Here is a 7,235-nt window from a genome sequence, read left to right as displayed (position 1 = left end):
ACTAACCCTCTAATAAAGTGGTAATATGCAGAGACTGTTAGCATGATAGCACAGAAAGTGTTCAAAACTCGCATTTTCCATGATGGAGGTCAGGTGTGTGTCTGTTGTCAGTCTCTCCGGGTCCGTAGTTGATTCCTGAAAGCGCGTTTTTCACACGATTTAGGTTTTGTGTATTTTCCAATGATTTGACAGAAATCCAAAACCATGGCAACCATGGAATCTTCCACCGTCAATTTGGACACACGTGTTTTTACCCGGGAAAACAGAATGATGATTATTATTATTACATTTATTATTATTACATTTGTTTTCACACTCAGATCTCACCTGTGATGTAAAGTTTCATCCAATCAGCCTGAGGTCAAGTCCACATCTGACTGTGAATGTTATTTATTTTCTGTTTATTACATCTGAATATCAGATTTTTCTCCACGTGAATGTTTCAGGACACCGCTCATTGGTCCAAAAACACACAGAGAGCAAAATTTGCGTGGTTTTAACTGACGTGCACACAGAGACATCTCCAAAATCATAAATCCCATATGTGTCTGATTTGGCTCAGACGAAAATGTATTTTTATTGAATTATTATTAAAATAAATAATAAAATCAAATCAAAGTACAAGTTTTACGTCAATGGTATTTTATTGATTTTAATTATTTATCTCTTTTTTAATTTCATTATCAATTCATTTTTTTTTATCATTTTATTTCTGCGACCAACCTGTGAGTAGTAGCACATCTAAATCCCGCCATACAACCCTTTCATATAATGATAAATAAATCATCTTGATGAAATACATTATTGTAGCAGCAGACTTCATAAGCAGATCAGCCTGCATTAGACTGTGCGGATGAAGCAGTGTCGGTAGATGTTAGGACAAGACTGACATTCACATATTTCATACAAACATTTGCAGCTTCACACAGAAATTCACTTCCAGTGAATGACAGTTTCCTTATAGAGTCATTCTAATCTTAAATTAAAGTTTCAGGAAAATTTCAACTGATTTCAAATAAATATGGATGTTTTGCAGATTAAACTGCTCATCACTTCATAAAGAGCCTGTTCAAAACCACTCAGCTTCACTAATAAATATGATCCCTCCATACAGATATTCTGTTCACTGGCCACAGCTGTGTATTTGTCGTTTTCATCCAGCAGCAGGATCCAGATGTGCGTCATTTTACGCACGTTGGCGCAGCGGCGAAAACTTGACCAGTGGTTTCAGTGTGCTGACAGACAGTAGGATGAGTGAGGATGTGATTCAGTGTCTGCACTTCAGACGCATGTTCTGCTCCACACACACTTTATTCGGGCAAAATATTTTGATAAAACAGAGCGGTGAGTCCAGCTGCGCCACAGCTGTCTGCCGGTGCGTTTTATTACAAAGACACATACAAACTCCAGCTCTTCCGGACAATCAACAGACTTTTTATCTCCCGTCAAGTTTATTAGAAGTGGTTTGTTAGATTTGTTGTTTACATTCAGTCTCAGGATATTTGCAGTAATGACACCATTGTGCGCAAGAAGCGCTCCATCCATCTCCAACATATCCAGAAAGTGACTGCACCCTCTGTGATCCTTCACAACAAAAATCTCCTGATGGCAGCAGTCATAATGAAAACACGTGTCGTTTTACCCTTAGTAGTTTGACACCACAACACTGCGCAGACAGGCCGATCATTACGCACAGACAGAGAAAATTCAGCTCCATAATAAAGGCACCGTCTCCTGCTGACAGCATATTTGTATTACAATATTTTACTGTTCAAAGAAGACAAATATTTAATTATCATATTCTTTTGTGATATGACAAAGAGTTTCTTGTTCAGTAACGTGTGTTTCCTTTGTGTGCACGATGGGAAATAATCTGGATTTTTTTTTTTTTTTTTTTTTTTTTTTACAAATATTTCAACTAAATCCAAATATTTTACAATTCTGAACATTTTTTAAACTTTTAAATTAGAAACAGATTGCATTGCATTTCAGATTGCACTACAAAAAAATGTTGTAAGCAGAATGTCTTTAAGATGTAAATTTGGAGGTTTTTGGAATAATCTGCCCATTACTTAACAAAGCTTTAAAATCTGCCCATCTGTTAATACATCAGTGCTAATAATTCTATTATTATTATAACAAAAGGTGGGGTTCTACGTAATGATACTTTTACTTTTAATACATTAAGTATAGTTTGCTACTTTGAAGTAGTATTTTTAAGTCAGTTGAGTAAATTTCATTTGTTTAGCACCAAACCATAACAGATGTTATCTCAAGGCATTTTTCATAGAGAGCAGGTCTCTTTATAGAGAGATCCAATAATTTCCACTATGAGCAAGCACTTGGTAACAGTAGCGAGGAAAAACTCTCTTTTAACAGGTGGAAACCTTGGACAGAATCATGCTCAGGGTGGACAGCAATCAGCCACAGCCAGCTGGATTAAAAGATTTACTCTGTGGTATTATTGCTTTTACTTAAAGGGACAGTTCACCCCCAAATCACAAAAACACATTTGGCCTCCTGCCTGTAGTGCTGTTTATACATCCAGAGTTTTGGAGATATCGGCTGTAGAGATGTCTGCCTTCTCTCCAAAATAATGGAATTAGATGTCACTTGGCTTGTGGTGCTAAAAACGCCAAAAAATATAAATTTGAAAAGCTCAACACCAATGTCTCTCTCTAGAAATCATGACCCAGTCAAGATAATCCATGCACCTTGTTGTGAGCAGTTTCATGTAGGAACTCTACCTCTTTTGTAGGAAATCTACCTGAACTACTTTCTTTCCACTAAAAAGAAAGTAGCTCCTACACGAAACTGCTCTCGTCAAGGTCTGTGAATTATGCTGAGCAATGAGTCATGATGTCTGGCAAGAGACACGGCTTTTGAATTTTCCAAATGTATACTTTTGGCTCTTTGAGCACCACAAGCTGAGTGCCATTTAGTCCAGTTATACTGCAGAGAATCTGATATCTCCAAAGCTCTGCAACTCACACCAAAACTATCTAGATGTAATAATAGCACCATAAGCCAGAGGAAAAACATGTATTTTTGATTTTGAGGTGAACTCTCTCTTTAAGTAAATGTTCTCATACTTATTCCACCTCAACTAAATGGTCAACTGCTTCAGGACCTCAGGAGCCTAAAAACCCCAGGTTCAGTATGTGTCAGTTTTAATGAACTGTGCATTGGTCAGAACTGTCCGGCCACTAATCACTGTCTATTTCCAGCTCATACGACTTTATGCATTGAGAAATTTTCAGCTAAATCAACTCTTTAAAAACCCTCTTGGTTCAGCTGGAAAATGCATCATCACAAAGCTGAAAAACCTGACTTTTAGAGATACAGGGTTCTCACAGAACAGGCACACCACAAACATATGATGATCTTATAGACCACGATGCATTGCTATAGATTAAATTAGCCAACAGTATATAAAGTAGCTCAAATGAGCTCAACATCTACAGCAGTAAAATACAACATACACGTTAATGCAGCAAACATAAGATATAATAATAAAATACTGACAGGGAACATTTTACTGTAAGTAAAGTATATTTTATTAATTGACATATAATTACTGTTTTTTTTTTTTTACTTTTACTGACATACTTTTAAGTAAGGTTTTGAATGCAGGGCTTGTACCTGTTAGTGGAGTATTTTCACAAGGTGGTATTAGTGCTTTTACTTACATAAAGGATCTGAGTACTTCTTCCATCACTGCAATTGTAGTTGGTTGAGATCACTTTCTCTTTCACAGTTTGAAGCTGTCCTCCTTCAGGGTGTTGTAGCAGTCCTCCACCACCTGAGGGCACAGCTGGACAGAGCATCAGGGGAGCAATCAGAAATATGAAATTGAAAAATGTAAAGCAGATTAATATTATTGGCTGTGAGTGCTGTTGTACCTATAGACATTTATGTGTAGACGCTGCCTTGGTCTTTGGATCGTAAGTCGACGCCACCATCATTTTTGTAGCTGCCCCGTAGACATGGATTTGTGCACAGGTCAATCTTGAGCTAACGAAAACGGCGTCAACGTCGGCACAATGAAGCAACAAGCTGAAGTAGTCAATGCAGCATCTAGGTAACATCCATGATGAGTCGTAAGCCTCCATATAAACATGCACTGTAAAAATAAACTATTTGCACAAACATTAAAAAGCTAGTGTCTTGGCTGCCTTAACATTTTAAGTTGACTGAATTTGAAAAGACAAGTTGAGATAATTTCAAAATGATTCAAAACATATAAACTTTTAGTCAGTTAAACTTGATATTAATTCAGTTGTACATGAGAAAATTCAACAAGCTGAAAATATTAAGTTGAAGTAACAACTCTTCAGTCACACTGACAAATATTACACACAAGTTTAATTTCCTTTTACATTTTCTCAGTTTAAAGAATCAGTTCTCCATTTCTTCTCTTAAAGTTCAAATAAAAAAAAAAACTTCATGTTAGAGGAACTTACACTTGTAAATTTTGAAGTGTTCTGAAAATAAATATCAGAAAATTTAAATTTAATTACCTTGAAAAATAAAACTTGTATATTTAAGTTAAGTTGATGAAAAAAGATTTTTTATTTGATCCCACTAAATTCTGATTCTTTGACAGTGTGTGAATGATTCCTTTAGCACAGACCTGGGCAAAATGCGGCTCGGGGGCCACTGGAAGGTTTGATGTGGTCCACAAGGCCATCAGAGAAATACCAAAAATTAAAAGAACCAAGCAAAGACAGTCATTAACACTTTGCTTTAGACACGGTGCATTGCAGTAGCCTTAGACCTTTATTTTGAAAGGGTTCAGTGCTGTGTTCACTGGTAATGATAATGAACTGTATCTTTTATATCAAACTTTATTCACTCAGTGCTGTACATTCATGTTCTTTATGTTGTTCTTCTACTTTTGCTGCTACTATTGTTGCAGTCTGTATGCAGCCTGCATGAATCACTGTAAAACATCAAGTTTTGGACATTGCCAACAAAATATTAGCCCACAATTCAACATGGCAATTCAGAAAGAGTGACCAACCAGTAGAAGCGCCCTATACAGAAAACTTCAGACCATTTCATTATTAGAGATTTGGCCATTATTAAGACCCTGTATCATTTGTGTCTGGCCCATGGCAGCCTGATCAGTTTGTCATGTGGCCCCCCATGAAAAGTAGTTGTCCACCCCTGATCTAACAGGTACATATGGAGTAGATGTGTTCCTCCCTCATATTTGGAGAGACAAGAACCATCATTGGATATAATCAACAGAAATGGTATAGTCAGTATTTACATCTTTTATTCCCTTTGACTTGTCATGCCAAATGTATTTATGTGTAAACAAAATGATAATGCAATATTGTTGTTAATTGTTGATGTTTTTATTTTTGGAAGTTTTCAGTGAAGAACTTTCTAAATTACCATTTTGACATTTCATCTTAACTCTCTGCTATTTTTAACATATTGATTTATTCTCAACATTTCAAGTTTATCATAGACACCTATTTTCTGCATGCTATTTCAATGTTATTCTCGCATTTCAACTTTACTCTTGACATTTTGACTTTCATTCTTGACATTTAAACTTTATTCTCAACATTTAAATTTATCCTCATCATTTCAACCATATTCTCAACATTCCGATTTTATTCTTGACATTTCTAATTTATTCTAATGTAAAGTTTAAAAAAAAATCCTCCTCTAATTTATTTATTTTTTTCTGCACTGTTTTTTGTTTTTTGTTTGTTTGTTTGTTTTGGGTTTTTTTTTTTTTTTAAGTCTGGCACTAAAAGTTTGACTTTATTCTTGAAATGTCAACTTTTTTCCCCTCACAATGCCAAGTTTAAAAAAAAAAACAAAAAACAAAACTTTGTCCTTTGTCCATTTATTTTTCCCCTCTAATTTCTTCTCATGCCTGGCACTAATACTGAAAGTTTGACCTAATTCTTGACATTTCCACTTTATTCTCTCTTCTCTTTGTGACTCCAGTCTGACTCCAGTTGATGTTATGTGACTGGAGTCCACACCGCTGGTAAAAATGATGCTGAAGAGGAAAACATTCTCCTGCTGGAACTTTTTTCACCTGTTCTATAAATCATAAACAGAAACAAAAACAATTTAGATCAGACTCAGAAAATGTATCAGCAGGATGTCTTTTTTCTCTCTTGCCTCTCTGGGTTTCCATACCCCTCATATGGTGAAACAGTGAAATGATTTTAAATTCACTTTTCCGGACTGCTTACAAACTTGACATCACTGCTGGAATATTTGAGTAACGTGATCCTGATTTTTCAGTGCGGATCGTGCGTGTGCACCGTGACAGGTGCCAGACCCGGATGTGGTCGGGGTGGATCGTGTGTGTGCGGTTGTGTGTGTGGCCGGAGGGTATATAAAGGTATGAGCTGACACCGGCGTGGCCTCTGCGAGCTAAACATCACGGTTGTAAGAGGGGTCGTTCAGTTTCGGGGCTCTCGGATGATCCAGCGGCTCTCCTGAGAGGATTCAACGCGCACGACTCAAAGACACGAGGTGGGTCAGCTGTTTGTGTCGGCGTGGCGTTTGTTTTTAAGAAAATGCTGACGCGTGCGGCCATGACACATGAAATCACTCACATTTGGAGCCAAAGTTTCGATTCTGTTCCCAGAAACGAGTGTCTGGTTAAAGGATATTTGCAGCAAAAGTTTGGGTGGATTTTGCATCGACTACATGACATGGAGACTTGACTGCAGCATGATTGTAGCATGATCAGTCTCGTGCCAACCAAGGCTTTAATTGCTCATTCTACCCTGCTTAATTGCCTAACTTCCCATTCTGCTCTCAGTCATCCCCACCCAGCCCTCGGGAGGAGTATGACTCGCGGAAAAGGATGCATCACATGCAGGCAGGGGTGTTTTATTCAAGGGAGATTGTGGGGAGAGAGAAAAAAAAAAGCTCCTCTGTTCCTGCATGCTGTTTGTATTGTGCGTGTTTTGATTTGCTGCTGCTTTCTGCTACTTTCATGATTCATCCAGAGAGAGCACGTTGTTCAGTGGCCGCTATAAATGCAGTGTCACGGGGTTGGCGGCTGCCCAAGCTGGGCTGAGTCCATCTCCATCTCCATCTGTATGAAACAGTCAGCCTGGTACCAGCAGCATCTCTCCTGTGGTGCAGCTGCATGGCATGTTTGAACACTGGGTTGCACAAATCAGTTCTAATCTAGGATTAGTTCGTTAGATTAACAAAGCTCGGTTTTAAAATGAGCACGTTCATATTTT

The sequence above is a fragment of the Lutjanus erythropterus genome, chromosome 22 (genome assembly GCF_056507025.1).
Source record: "Lutjanus erythropterus isolate fLutEry1 chromosome 22, fLutEry1.hap2, whole genome shotgun sequence".
Classification (NCBI taxonomy): domain Eukaryota; kingdom Metazoa; phylum Chordata; class Actinopteri; order Lutjaniformes; family Lutjanidae; genus Lutjanus; species Lutjanus erythropterus.
This window is presented reverse-complemented; position numbering follows the sequence as displayed.